Source organism: Amblyraja radiata, chromosome 9, assembly GCF_010909765.2.
Source record: "Amblyraja radiata isolate CabotCenter1 chromosome 9, sAmbRad1.1.pri, whole genome shotgun sequence".
NCBI lineage: Eukaryota > Metazoa > Chordata > Chondrichthyes > Rajiformes > Rajidae > Amblyraja > Amblyraja radiata.
Genome location: NC_045964.1, coordinates 64,528,120 through 64,543,410, shown reverse-complemented (window position 1 = coordinate 64,543,410; position 15,291 = coordinate 64,528,120).

The window sequence follows — 15,291 nt, the reverse complement described above, 5'->3', positions numbered from 1 at the left end:
ACATGCCTACTTTCAATGACTGGTGTACCGTGACACCCAGGTCTCGTTGCATCTCCCCTTTTCCTAATCGGCCATCATTTAGATAATAGTCTACTTTCCTGTTTTTGCCACCAAAGTGGATAACCTCACATTTATCCACATTATACTGCATCTGCCATGCATTTGCCCACTCACCCAGCCTATCCAAGTCACCTTGCAGCCTCCTAGCATCCTCCTCACAGCTAACACTGCCCCCCAGCTTTGTCATCCGCAAACTTGGAGATGTTGCATTCAATTCCTTCGTCTAAATCATTAATATAAATTGTAAATAGCTGGGGTCCCAGCACTGAGCCTTGCGGTACCTCACTAGTCACTCCCTGCCATTCTGAAAAGGACCCGTTTACTCCTACTCTTTGCTTCCTGTTTGCGAGCCAGTTCTCTGCTCACTGGCTCTCCACTCCGCTCTGGACCACTTGGACAACAAAAACACGTACGTCAGGCTGTTGTTCATAGACTACAGCTCGGCGTTTAATACCATCATCCCCCCCAAGCTGGTTACCTAGCTCACGGATCTGGGTCTCTGCGCATCCCTCTGCAATTGGGTCCTCGGCTTCCTCATCCACAGACCACAGTCTGTCCGTATTGGTGGAAATGTATCATCCTCGATAACAATCAGCACGGGAGCACCTCAAGGCTGCGCGCTCAGCCCCCTGCTGTACTCACTCTATACTCATGACTGCGTAGCCGGACATAGTGCGAACTCGAAGTTCGCCGACGACACCACTGTTGTGGGACAAATCACTGATGGGGACGAGTCAGAGTACAGAAGTAAGATCGACCGATTAACCAAATTGTGCCAGCACAACAACCTGGCTCTCAACACCAGCAAAACCAAGGAACTGATTGTGGACTTTGGAAGGGGTAGGATAGGGACCCACAATCCCGTTTACATCAACGGGACGATGGGGGAAAGGGTCAAGAACTTCAAATTGCTGGGCGTGCATATTTCCGAAGATCTTTCCTGGTCCCAGCACACTGATGCAATCATAAAGAAGGCACATCAGCGCCTCTACTGCCTGAGATAATTATGGAGAGTCGGTATGTCAAGGAGGACTCTCCTGAACTTCTACAGGTGCACAGTAGAGAGCATGCTGCTGGTTGCATCATGGCTTGGTTCGGCAACTTGAACGTCCAGGAGCGGAAAAGAATGCAGAAGATTGTTGTAAACAAGTGTATGGACACTGTATGGTGTTTAAGTCAGCTTTAATCACCAGTCATAGTGCCACAGTACAATACATGTTAGTTCTACTCTACCACTAGTGCGACTACATAATATAGGAAGTGAGTGTTAATATGAAGTGTTCAATAAGGTGGAGTTAGTGGTAGTACATTACTCTGATTGGATCACATGCAATAACCAATCTACATCCTTCCCCGTAGAGGAAAGAGTTGTTAGTCGGTTGTTAGAATACATGCGGTTAAACATACTCGCTGTATCTGTCCGGCGGTCTACTAACCTGACCCGAGCGCGTGCGGACAAGCTCCTCCCCCTCCGTTCTCGAGAATGAGAATGCAGCCGGGGAACCTGGAGATGAACGGTAGGGCGAGCATGCAGGACCCGGGGCACTGGGGAGTGGGGGAGCCGAGCGTCGTGGGGAATGCATGCTGGGATCAGGGGGGTCGTGGATGGACAACAGCAGCAGGCGTCTTGAAAACCAACGGCGGGGCATGAGGACCGGGTCGTGGCTCAGTCACAGGCAGAAGATGTTGGCGGCTGCGCCGGTACAGAGCACCATCGGCGTTGACAAGGTAGGAACGAGGTTCCTTGGATAGTCCCTCAAAGAAACCCAGTCTGGTATGTCCAACTGCCGTTTGCAGGCGAACCACTTGACCTTGCAGCAACGGATTAAGTGGTTTGCTCGACTTGTCATAGGAGCGCTTCTGGACATCATGTTTTTCCTGAATACGCTTCTGGACCGCAGCTGGTTTGAGCACCTGTGGCTTCAGCTGTTGTTGAACAAACGGGAGCTGGGGCCTTGTCGTACGAGACATCAGGCGCTGGGCGGGAGAGCCCAGGACACAATCCCTGGAGATGTTTCTTAGGTTTAACAGATCCAGGTAGACATTGGATTTGGCAAGATGTGAATGTTCCATTAGCTGCTTTGCACACCTGACAGCACGCTCCGCGAGGCCGTTGGATTGAGGGTATTCGGGGTTGCTGGTGACATGCTGAAAGTTCCATTGTCTCGCAAAGTATTTAAATGCTTGGCTGGTGAATTGTCTTCCGTTGTCAGTTTGCAATCGAACCGGTACACGAATACAGAAAAATGTCTCTGAAGCTTTTGTATCACCTTCTCAGACGTAATGGTAGGTAGCAGATCAAGTTCAAACCAATTGGAATAGGAATCGACTAGAACTAGGTAGTGTTTGTTGTGCCATTCGAAAATGTCCGCAGCGAGGGAAGTCCAGGGTAGCGCTGGAGCGGGTTGTTGCAGGAGAGGCTGTTTCTGTTGGTGGGGTGCCAAGCTGTTGCAAGTGGAGCAGGATGCTGTTTTTTCACGTATGTATTTGACCATTCCTGGCCAATAAAACATGCTTTGGGCATGGGCGAGCGTGGCCTCAGTACATGGGTGGCCGTTGTAGACGTTTTTGTAGTATTCCTCCTGCAGGGATGAGGGAATCACAACTTTGTGGCCCTTGACGATGATCCCGCCTTGTATTACCAGTTCATCGCAAACTAAGAAGAATGGCTGTACCACCAGCCAGTGGCGTGCTGGATCATTTCGTAGGCCAGCCCCTTTTGATAATGGAGGAGAGCAGCTGCAGCGTTCTGTCAGCAGCTGTGTGCTCTGCAAGGCGATGCAGACGTTCCGTTGGGACGAAATCGACTTTAAGCACGGCGAGCTCGTCAGAATCAAAGGGGTGTTGTTCACAGGACGCCCGTGGCGCTCGAGAGAGAGTGTCAGCGATGAGCATATCTTTGCCCTTTTTGTAGACAATTTGGAAATCATAGCGCTGGAGCTGCATCATCATGCGCTGCAATCGTGCAGGCGCTGCATGAATAGGCTTATTCAGGATGGTGACCAGTTGGTGGTCGGTTTCAATTGTAAAAGTATTCCCGAAGATAAAGTCTCTGAACTTGGATAATGCAAAAACGACAGCTAGCAGCTCCTTTTCGATCTGGGCATAACGCTGCTCGGTCTCTGTCATGGTTCGAGAGGCATACGATGCGGGTAGCAAGGTACCGTCGGTTGTTGTTTGCAGGCAGGCTGCGCCTAAACTGTATTGCGAGGCGTCACAGGTGATGGTGACCGGCCGCAAGAGGTCGAAATACGTTAGGGTGGGGGCGCTGGCCAGCTGCAGTTTTAAAGAGTCAGCCACTTGCTGGTGTTGCTGGTACCAGGCCCAGGCTGTGCCCTTGTGAGTGAGTTGTCTTAGTGGCGAGACTAGTTCGCTGAGATTGGGTATGAACTTCCCCAGATAGTTAACCATACCCAGAAAACGCTGAAGGCTGTTCACGTCAGTGGGAGCAGGCAGTTTGTTGATGGCTGCAGTCTTTTTGGGGTCTGGTTTTAACCCTTCGCTGGTGAACACATATCCGACATAGGTAACCTCTGAGACAAGGAACTTGCACTTCTTTGGGTTGAACTTTAGATTGATCTCACGTGCCCGGTCTAGAATCATTTTAAAATTTGAGTCGTGCTCCACTAGGTCATGACCGTACATGAGAATGTCGTCAACGATGATGGCACATGGGTAGCCTGTGAACAGCTGTTCCATAGCTCTTTGGAAAACCTCACTGGCTGAGTTGATTCCAAATGGCATCCTGAGAAACCTGAATCTGCCTAATGGTGTGGCAAATGTGGTAAGTTTTGAGGATGCGTCGTCCAGAGGAATCTGCCAAAACTAGCTTTTGGCGTCTAGTACCGAGAACACTGTTGCGCGACCGATTTGGGCTGCAACGTCTTCGATGGTCCTCATCGGGTAGTGTGGTCGTTTAATAGCTGTGTTCGGGTCCCTTGGGTTAATGCACACATGGAGCTCGTCTTTGTCTTTCTTTTTTGTAACAACCATGGTGGAGACCCAGTCTGTGGGTTCACTTATTTCAGCCAATATCCCCATGGACACCATGTGTCTAAGTTCGGCTTGAATTCTGTCACGCATAGCATGGGGTACGCGGTGAGGAGCACGAATTGCTCGGACAACATCGTGGTCAATAATGATCTTGTACGTTATTGGCAATTTGCCCAGTTTGTCGTCAAACAAATCCTGATACATTTGTGTCGGTTCGTCAGATAGGCGCAGCTTGTGAACAGCACGTCCAAAGGAAACCAGTCCCAGGTCTTGGCATGCATGGATGCCTAACAAGTCTCAGAGTTTGATTTCACAACATTAAAAAATCAGGTTTTTAGCGCTATTGTCCACTACAAACTTGAAATCAGCTTTTCCGAGAGGGTGCAGAACCTCTCTACTCTCCCTCTCCCCCCCCCCCCCCCCCGCCCCCCGCGCAGGCGTGCAAGGTGGAGGAATCCTTAGCCAAGGTCTCATTATTCCTTATCTTGTAGACTTTCAGGGACATCACATTCACACGCGCCCCCATGTCCAATTTAGCTTGTAGAGACTTGTTATTAATGTGCACAGTAACAGAAGGGTCCAGAAGCTTCCCAGATGTGCGTAGGAGAGTGTGAACAGTAGACTCGTCTTGTGAGCTAATTGTCTCGGTGTCGTGGACAGCTTCAAACCGTTCAAGGGAATCAAAGAATGTAGGGTCTTGCTGCAGCAGGTGTAGATTAGACTCTGACTTTGCATTACGGTTCCCACAGGAACGGGAACAGCAGCAGGCAGCGAAGTGGTTAAGTTTCTTGCAGTAATTGCAAGGCTTTCCGTTTGCTGGACAGAATTGTCGACCTTTAATATGGAAATAGTTGCAATTTGCGCACCACTGTGGTGGCTCATTCACGGATCTTTTATTTGCGGCCGACTCGGTGCAATTACTGAAACTGGTCAGATTGACATTACGTTTCTGAGCAACGGACTTCCGGTGGCGCCATGGAGCAGTAAGAGGCGCTCCATTTAGCTCCACTCCGAAAAACGCGTTAAAACAACTGAAAAAGAAAAACGGACCGAATGAAAAACACTCACCGGCAGATGCCCGACGTCACGTAAGTGACGTCATCAGAAATCGACACAAATACCGACATTTTTTAATGTCAAAACGGACTCACAGTAGGAATCTGCCTACTCCACCTCAGAGCAGATACAGAACCCGAAGGCAGGTTATGCAAGAGAAAGAAACTTCTGAAGAATCTGAGGAAGGCGGCCTTATTTCTACCATGGAAGTGCAAGTACAAGAACAAGCCTTAAGACTGGCTATGGTAAAAGACTTTGGAGAAATTCTGACTGAAAAGCTTGGAAATTTAGAATCAAAACTTGATGTTAAACTTAATGCTGGGAAAACAGAAATCTGCAGATAAATTGACATTCTACAAGCTCGAATTGAAGAGGTAAATTCCTCTTTGAAAGAAGAAATTAAAAAGGTCGAAGAAGACATCAGCAACAAGTTGGAACCCATTCTCCTCACCTCAAAAAAAAACAAAACAACGCTATCAGAGAACTCGGGGCTGTTACTACGGACATTTCTCAGACAACGCAAAGACTGAAGAAAGATCTAGACCGTGTTTCTGGGCAATTGGCCAGAATGACCGACAAATGCCTAGATCTCGAAGCTCGGTCCAGGCGCCAAAACTTAATAATTGTTGGAGTGAAGGAAGGGAAGGAAAATGGAAAAGATTCTCGGGTCTTCACTGCTGACTTACTTCAACAGGTATTTAAACTGCCTGAGAGATCTAAAATTGACCAGGCACATCGAGTTCAGAGAGCCCGACCAGGAGCTGGAGCTCCACCAAGACAAATTATTCTTAAACTACATGACCCATCAGTTCTTGAAGATATCATGATGAAAGTTGCAAGCGCAAGAAACCTGATGTTTGAAGGAGAAAATATAAGAATCTTCAGAGACTATTTAGCAGAGGTTGTCAAGAAGCGACACTTTTCACCAAGTCGCCTGCTATCCTCAGAGACATTCCAGACTTAAGATATGGATTAATGTATCCTGCCAAATTAAAGGTCACATACAGAGAATCAGAGCATTTCTTCATCGACCCAGAAGATGCATTTAAATATGCGCAAGATTTAAAAAAGGATATAACACAGGACAAGTAGATAAGTAATATTTGGCATAGCTCTGTATGAAAATGAATTGATTCCAACTGATTACTAGCAGGGCTATGGCTTACTGAACCTTCACTAAACCTGTGTGTTATATTGTGTGTTTAATTTACCCCTTTTATATGTATTTATAAGGGGGTAGAGTGATATGTGTTTTAAAAAATATATATAAAAATGTGCATATAAGATGGCCGACAGGTTCATAGGCAGTTAAGTTTAGACTTACTTATCAGAGATAGATTGGAATGTATGCGGGGAGACTGTTCAAGGTCCCCTTGTTTACGAGGAGATTGTTCAAGATCTCTTGAACAACTCAGCTTTGAAAACAATTTAAACTTATGGTAATTATATAATACACAAACAAATTATATAATTTAGGAGAGAGCAATCTATGATAATCACATAAAATACTAACAAACGTACCAAGCCATTTATTTTTACCTAATAGTTATGAGATTTACTAAATCTAGGTAACGATCAATGAATCTGTTTATATTTAAAATATGGTTAATATCTATCCGATTGGGGGGGTTGGAATTCCCAGCAGTTAGAAACATAGAAATTAGGTGCAGGAGTAGGCCATTCGGCCCTTCGAGCCTGTACCGCCATTCAATATGATCATGGCTGATCATCCAACTCAGTATCCCGTACCTGCCTTCTCTCCATACCCTCTGATCCCCTTAGCCACAAGGGCCACATCTAACTCCCTCTTAAATATAGCCAATGAACTGGCCTCGACTACCCTCTGTGGCAGAGAGTTCCAGAGATTCACCACTCTCTGTGTGAAAAAAGTTCTTCTCATCTCGGTTTTAAAGGATTTCCCCCTTATCCTTAAGCTGTGACCCCTTGTCCTGGACTTCCCCAACATCGGGAGCAATCTTCCTGCATCTAGCCTGTCCAACCCCTTAAGAATTTTATAAGTTTCTATAAGATCCCCTCTCAATCTCCTAAATTCTAGAGAGTATAAACCAAGTCTATCCAGTCTTTCTTCATAAGACAGTCCTGACATCCCAGGAATCAGTCTGGTGAACCTTCTCTGCACTCCCTCTCTAAGCGTCCTTCCTTAGATTTGGAGACCAAAACTGTACGCAATACTCCAGGTGTGGTCTCACCAAGACCCTGTACAACTGCAGTAGAACCTCCCTGCTCCTATACTCAAATCTTTTTGCTATGAAAGCTAACATACCATTCACTTTCTTCACTGCCTGCTGCACCTGCATGCCTACTTTCAATGACTGGTGTACCATGACACCCAGGTCTCGCTGCATCTCCCCTTTTCCTAGTCGGCCACCATTTAGATAATAGTCTGCTTTCCTGTTTTTGCCACCAAAATGGATAACCTCACATTTATCCACATTATACTGCATCTGCCAAACATTTGCCCACTCACCCAGCCTATCCAAGTCACCTTGCAGTCTCCTAGCATTCTCCTCACAGCTAACACTGCCCCCCAGCTTAGTGTCATCCGCAAACTTGGAGATATTGCCTTCAATTCCCTCATCCAGATCATTAATATATATTGTAAATAGCTGGGGTCCCAGCACTGAGCCTTGCGGTACCCCACTAGTCACTGCCTGCCATTGTGAAAAGGACCCGTTTACTCCTACTCTTTACCTCAGTTGGCAGGTCAGAGCGAGAGGGAACATGTTAGAAAGTTGGTCGAGGAGGGGTAAGGTAATCATGATTAAGGGGGGCAGGGGGTAGAGGAAGGAGATGTGGGACGGGGACACAGTAGGTTATTGGAAGCTGGATTCCGTGTGGACTAATGGGAACTTGGGTAGGGCAAGACAGTTAGAGAAGAGAGCAAGTCGAAAGATCAGGTAGAAGGAATAGAGGAAGAGGGGTCAAGCATGTGAAGATGGGTATTGGGCAAGTTGTAGCAAGAAGTGAGGATGTTTAGAAAGAGTATTAGATTGATGGGGAAAACGGTGGGGCTGTTGATAGGGGAGGAGAGAGAGAGAGAGAGAGAGAGGGAGAGGGAGAGTTCTTGTTCTGCCTGTGAGACTGCTGGAGGTTCTAATTAACCTCTTCAAGCCTAACGATTTTCAACCGGCTATGTATTTAACATACTAATTTCAATAAGCAAGTTAAGAATTTTTATATCTCTATATTTCAATTTAAATAGTAAATACCCACTTAGATGCAAGTTATCAGAAGAAATTTAGCTCAGATGAAATTATTCAGTCTGCTTTCTGTTTTTTTTTTACATAATATCTTGTTCAGTTCCTTTTAAAAAAATATTATTCTGTAAGGGGCGGAGCTAAATAATCAACATCCACGGAAGCTCACAAGAAATATCCCACCAGGGGGTGGGCTTCACGCACAGTGTCTTTAAATGCTGTTTTTATAATTATTTACTTTATTTAGCACATTTTTCACTTACTCTTCTCAAGGAACTTTTTTTTGTGATATACCTGCAGGGCTTTGAAATTGGGCTCACCCACCCAGTAACCAGAAGGTTGATTCTATATATTGTGTTGCCCCATCTGAAACAAGGGAAACCATGTAAGCTCTAATGCAAGACGACCCTCTGAAGAAAACTGGACGAATCACATTTTATAGTTGAAATATTAGGGGCGTTAATAAGCCAATTAAAAGGGGTAAGGTTCTAGCCCAATTAAATTCAATTAATGCTGATATAATATTTTTACAGGAGACGCACCTCAAAGATCAAGCTCATAACAGGCTGAAGGCTAACTGGATTGGTCAAATATATAATTCTACCTTTCTCTCCAAAGCTAGAGGTACTGCAATTATAATTCGTAAAGGTATACCATTTAAACATAAAGCCACCATAGCAGATAAGGAGGGTAGGTACGTCATAGTATCTGGGGAGATATATTCTACCCCACATACTATGGTGAATATCTATGCTCCCAATTTTGATAATCCACAATTTTTTAATAAAATATTTAATATAATCTCAGAATCCACCCAGCAAAACCTGATAATTGGAGGAGATTTCAACTGTGTTCTGGATCAATATTTGGATAAATCCTCACAACAAAAGAGATATAACACAAAATCAAAAGCCAGCGAACTCCTAAATATATATATATATATAAAATATAAATATAACAGATGTATGGAGGATTGCAAATCCATCCGGAAGAGAATATTGCTTTTATTCATCCATACAAAAAACATATAAACGTATTGACTATTTTCTGGTGGACACAAAATTAATACCTTTTACAACTAATCCCAAATATCATAATAGTATTATTTCCGATCATTCCCCTCTAACCTTCTCCCTAAAACTGGAAGGAATGTACAATAAAAAAACGTTTTGGAGGTTTAATCCCCAAATACTAACTAACCCAGCTTGCTGTGAATATCTAAAACAACAGATGGAATTCTTTTATGAGACAAATGATACTCCAGGTATTTCGGCTTCTTTATTATGGGAATCTTTTAAGGCCTTTATTAGAGGTTCTATCATTTCATATCAAGCATATCAAAATGAAAAGAACAGGATGGAACAACTGGTATTAGAAGAACAGATCAGACAGCTGGATTAAGAAAATGCGATAGATCCTTCTATGGATAAACATAATAAGATAGCATTATTAAAATTCAAGCTAAATCGAATTCTCTCCGCAAGAGTTATTAGGCTATTTCAAATTACTAAACAGGAACATTTTGAATTCGACGACAAACCGCATAAACATCTAGCACGTCAGTTGAGAAAAGTGGAAAAGGATCATACTATTCAAAAAATTAGATCAGAAAAAGGTGAACTGTTCACACTTCCAAAAGATATTAATGAAAGATTTGTCTAATTCTATCAAAATTTATATACATCCAATACTTCAGCAGAAACGATAAATATTAAAAAACTTCCTTGATAACTGTAATCTTCCGTCACTCAACGTGGCGGAACGTGAAGAATTAGGAGCACAGATTACAATGAAATAAATCGAAGAGACTATTAATTCATTGAAGAATGGCAAAACCCCAGGCCCAGATGGGTTTAGTAATGAATTTTATTAAAACATTTATGACTTAATCTCGCCACGTTTACAAAACCTTTATATACACGCATTTAAAGACAGACGCTACCACAAACCTTAGCCGAATCAACTATTACACTGATACACAAAAAAGATAAAATCTGGAAGAGCCGGGATCATACAGAGCAATTGCCCTGTTAAATACAGATCAGAAAATATTAGCTAAAACCCTGGCAAGAAGACTAAGTAAATATGTTAATAAATTAATATATTCTGATCAAACTGGGTTTATACCCAAGAGACATTGGTTTAACAATTTGAGATGTCTGTTTAATATAATGTACTCACATAGAACGATAAAGGAAGACTTATCAATTATTTGCAGGAAAAGCATTTGACCAAGTAGAATGGAAATATATTTTTACAGTATTGGAAAAATTCCAGTTAGGAGAAAATTTTATTTCATGGATAAAGTTGCTATATGACAAGCCGACTGCCAGAATACTGACTAATCAAATACACTCACCTAAATTTCAGCTATCCAGGGGCAATAGACAGGGGTGTGCATTATCACCCCTGTTATTTGCCCTTGCGATTGAACCTTTAGCAAAAAGTATAAGAGTACATCCGAATATTCACAGCTATAATACTAAATATTCTAATAATAAAATATCATTATATGCAGATGATGTATTATATATCACCAATTTCCAAGTTAGCATTACAAACATATTGAATCTTATAGAGGAATCTGGTTCCTTTTCAGGATATAGAATAAACTGGAACAAAAGTGAAATTATGTCAATAAAGCCTCAAGATCCGACACACCTTCTAAAATTACCTTTTAGAATTGCTACCGAAAAATTTAAATATCTTGGAGTTCACGTAACTAGAAAATACACTTCTCTATTTCAAGCAAACTTTCCTCCATTAATTACCAAACTGAATGCCCTTATTCAATTTTGGAAAATGCTTCCGATGTCTCTCATAGGCAGAATAAATGCCATAAAGATGATCTTTCTTCCACAAATCCTGTACTTATTTCAATCAATACCAATTTATCACCCTAAAATTAAAAAAAACTACTTGACTCTCTGATCACAAACTTTATTTGGGATTATAAAACACACAGAATCCATAAACGACATCTATGTAAACCCAAAGAAATTGGCGTATTGGCTCTCCCCAATTTTTTGTACTATTACTGGGCAACGAATATCAAAAATGTAATCTATTGGATGGACAACACATGCCAACAGGTAAAATGGTTAATAATGGAGAGAGAAGATTGTTCGCCTTTTAATATAGGCGCGATTCTTCTCTCTCCAATAAATTTGAAGAAAACACCATATGAGAAAAATCCGATTATCCATAGTACCCTACGAATCTGGAAACAAGTGAAGTCAACCCTTAAACTGAGAAATTTATCTCTTCTCTCACCAATTGCCAATAACCCTTCGTTCAAGCCGTCTATCTTAGACAAGACGTTCACACACTGGGAAAGACTAGGAATTTAAAAACTGGGAGATCTTTATGAGATGGGAACTCTTCTCTCATTTCAAGAATTACAGTCGAAATATCATCTGAAAGGTAGCCAATACTTTAGATATCTTCAAATACGAGACTATCTAAAATCATATACCCAAGACTATCAATATATGGTTCCAGACACTAGACGAATGTATGAATAGAAACTCGGATTCAAACAAGTTAATATCATACCTTTATAATACCCTTTTAAATATACAAATCCCATCATCAGAAGTAATTAGACGAGCTTGGGAAGATGAACTTGGCCTAACAATTTTAAAAGGCAGATGGGAGGAAAGCCTTCTATACATACACAACTGTTCTCTTAACGTTAGGCATTTGCTAATACAATTTAAAATACTACACAGACTATTATTCAAAGTCTAAACTGAATAAGATCTTCCAAAATGTTTCTCCTATTTGTGATAAATGTCTCCTGCAGGAAGCAACTATAACCCATTCCTTTGCCTCTTGTATAAAGTTACATAATATCTGGAGAGGAATTTTTGAAATTTTTTTCTAGAACACTTAAAAATATAATTGGACCCCGACACTGAACTGATCACTATAGGTACGTCAGAAGCCTGTTCTGAGCTAACACTATTTCAAAGACGTTTCCTTAATTATGGCCAGATAATGGCGAAAAAACGAATACATAAATTTTGGAAACACACATCAGTCCCGCCTGTAAAGATGTGGATTACAAACATATCCGAGACATTACATCTTGAAAATATTAGACTTATCTTGGCAGAAAAACCAGATAATTTTTCCAAGACATGGATACCCTTCACCGAATTCTTACAAGGATAGTATGGCGCAACACAACTTTGGATTTAAATCCAACTATGGGTTGGGTGAGGTGGGTGGGGAGGGACGAGAGGCAGGTATATCACCACTTTTTTCTCTCTTTTTTTTCCTTCTTTTCTTTCTTTCTTTTACCAACTCTTTGGCTAAACTACGTTGGTCGTCTAGGGGTCCTATCTTTGGCTACACTACGTTGGTCGTCTAGGGGTCCTATCTTTGGCTACACTACTTTGGTCGTCTAGGGGTCCTATCTTTGCACCTCTCACTTTTTCTCTCTCTTGTACTTTCTCTTTTCTTTTCCTCTATTTTAAAGTTAAAAAGTTAAAATTGAAGCAGTATAACTGTATAATTTTATATGCCGATCGTTTTATTCTTGTACATTTGCTTCTAATAAATAAAAAATAAATAAATAAAATGTTTCTGAGCAACAGGCTGAGAGTCAAGCTGATCACTTAGCGGGGCCTCGACCTCTGACATGCAGCAGGCGTGTACAGCCTGTTCTAGAGTCAGGTCTGCATTTCGTAGCAGCTCTGTCTTTAATTTACGATCAAACATGCCGCTAACGATCTTATCGCGTATTAACTCATTGGTTATCTCACCAAAGCGACATCGCGGGGCCATGTACTTTAAATCACACATGAAACGTTCCACAGGCTCATCTGGAAGCTGGTGCCGTGCAAAAAACTTAGCTCTTTCTAGAATGCGGTTAACTGGTATGTCACATAACTCACGGAATTTTCGTAGCAGCACAATAGTGTTGCGCTTCGTCTCAGCTTGGACTAGCACCTGGCCATTCACGTCTAGTACAGGTGGCGCAAAGTCGAAGGTCTGCGCGCGAATCATGGCCTCTGGTCCAGCCAGGTCGAGCAAGAGAGATGCCTTGACCTCGTCTGGGTCGTTGCGATGGGCGATATTGATGTAGTGCTCGTGGTCGATCTCGAAGAGCCTCCATCGCTCGCGTCTGTCTGTATCAAAGATTAGCTGGGCTGGCTGTCGGCACAAGTGAGCCATCGTAGCAAAAGGTCAAATCAATAAAATACAAATAAAACCCAATAAACGGACGCAGTGGGTAGTTTTCAGCTTTCCGACACAATGTAAACAAGTGTACGGACACTGTATGGTGTTTAAGTCGGCTTTAATCATCGGTCATAGTGTCACAGTACAATACATGTTAGTTCCACTCTACCACTAGTGCGACTACGTAATATAGGAAGTGAGTGTTAATATGAAGTGTTCAATAAGGTGGATTAGTGGTATCACATTACTCTGATTGGTTCACATGCAATAACCAATCTACAGTTGTGACCACTGTCCAGTCCATCATCGGCTCTGACCTCCCCACCATCGAAGGGATCTATCGCAGTCGCTGCCTCAAAGGCTGCCAACATCATCAAAGACCCACACCATCCTGGCCACACATTCATCTCTCCGTTGCCATCGGGAAGAAGGTACAGGAGCTTGAAATCTGGAACATCCAGGTTCAGGAACAGCTTCTTCCCCACAGCCACCAGGCTATTAAACACACCATCAAACAAACTCTGAACAATAACAGCCTATTGCACTTTATCTGTTTATTTATGTGTGTGTATATATATGGTCTATGGTATATAGACACACTGAACTGTTCTGTATTATGCTTACAATATTCTGTTGTGCTGCAGCAAGCAAGAATTTAATTGTCCTAACTGGGACACATGACAATAAAACACTCTTGATTCTTGAAACTAGGTGAATAAAAATAAGAAACATTTAACTAATTACCACTTTGTTTTAAAAGCACATAAACATTAAGAAACACAACTTGGCAATGTGCCCAGAGCTTTAACTTAATCCCAGATACTTTAAATACAAGAGGTGGTCTTGTGCCAGTCTGTCATTGGGATCTCCTAATGGTGACTACTTCTCCTGACCATGCCAAATCTAATGTCACGTTAATCTCAGAGGTGCATATGACAGGGTATGATTAGCCCTCATACAGTGCTGTCCATAATGCCCCATCATTATGGAGAGCACTGTAGATAAAGACCCATCATTTATTTATTTGCCTCTGTACTCCACAATTTGAGATTTGTAATAGAAAGAAATCACATGTGGTTAAAGTGCTCATTGTCAGATTTTAATAAAGGCCATATTAATACATTTTGTTTTCACCATGTAGAAATTACAGCAGTGTTTATACATAGTCCCCCCATTTCAGGGCACCATAATGTTTGGGACACATGGCTTCACAGGTTTTTGTAATTGCTCAGGTGTGTTTAAATGCCGCCTTAATGCAGGTATAAGAGAGCTCTCAGCACCTAGTCTTTCCTCCAGTCTCTCTAACATTTTTATTCCTGTTTCTCAGTCTCATACTGGCTTCTTTGACCTTCATTGGCACAACTTTGGTCCTCATGTTGATCAACAGCAATAACAGTTTCTGAAGGTGATGGAAAGACTGGAGGAAAGACTGGGTGCTGAGAGCTTTCTTATGTGTCCCAAACATTGTGATTTTTTTCTATTACAAATCTCAAATTGTGGAGTACAGAGGCAAATAAATAAATTAGGAGTCTTTGTCTCAAACATTATGGAGTGCACTGTACATATTGTTGATATCAATCTTAAAGGCATATCCTTGAGAAAGGTTTTTTTTTTTTTAAAGTTGTGCACTTGTATGGGAAATTGACTGGAAAATTATTGATGTAGAGTGTTTAAATCAATAAAATATTTGGTCTAACAGATTAAGTAATCAAATGATCTTTATCTATTTCAATATTTAATTCAATTTGTTTAAGGTCATTTAGTGAGAGTCTAGAAC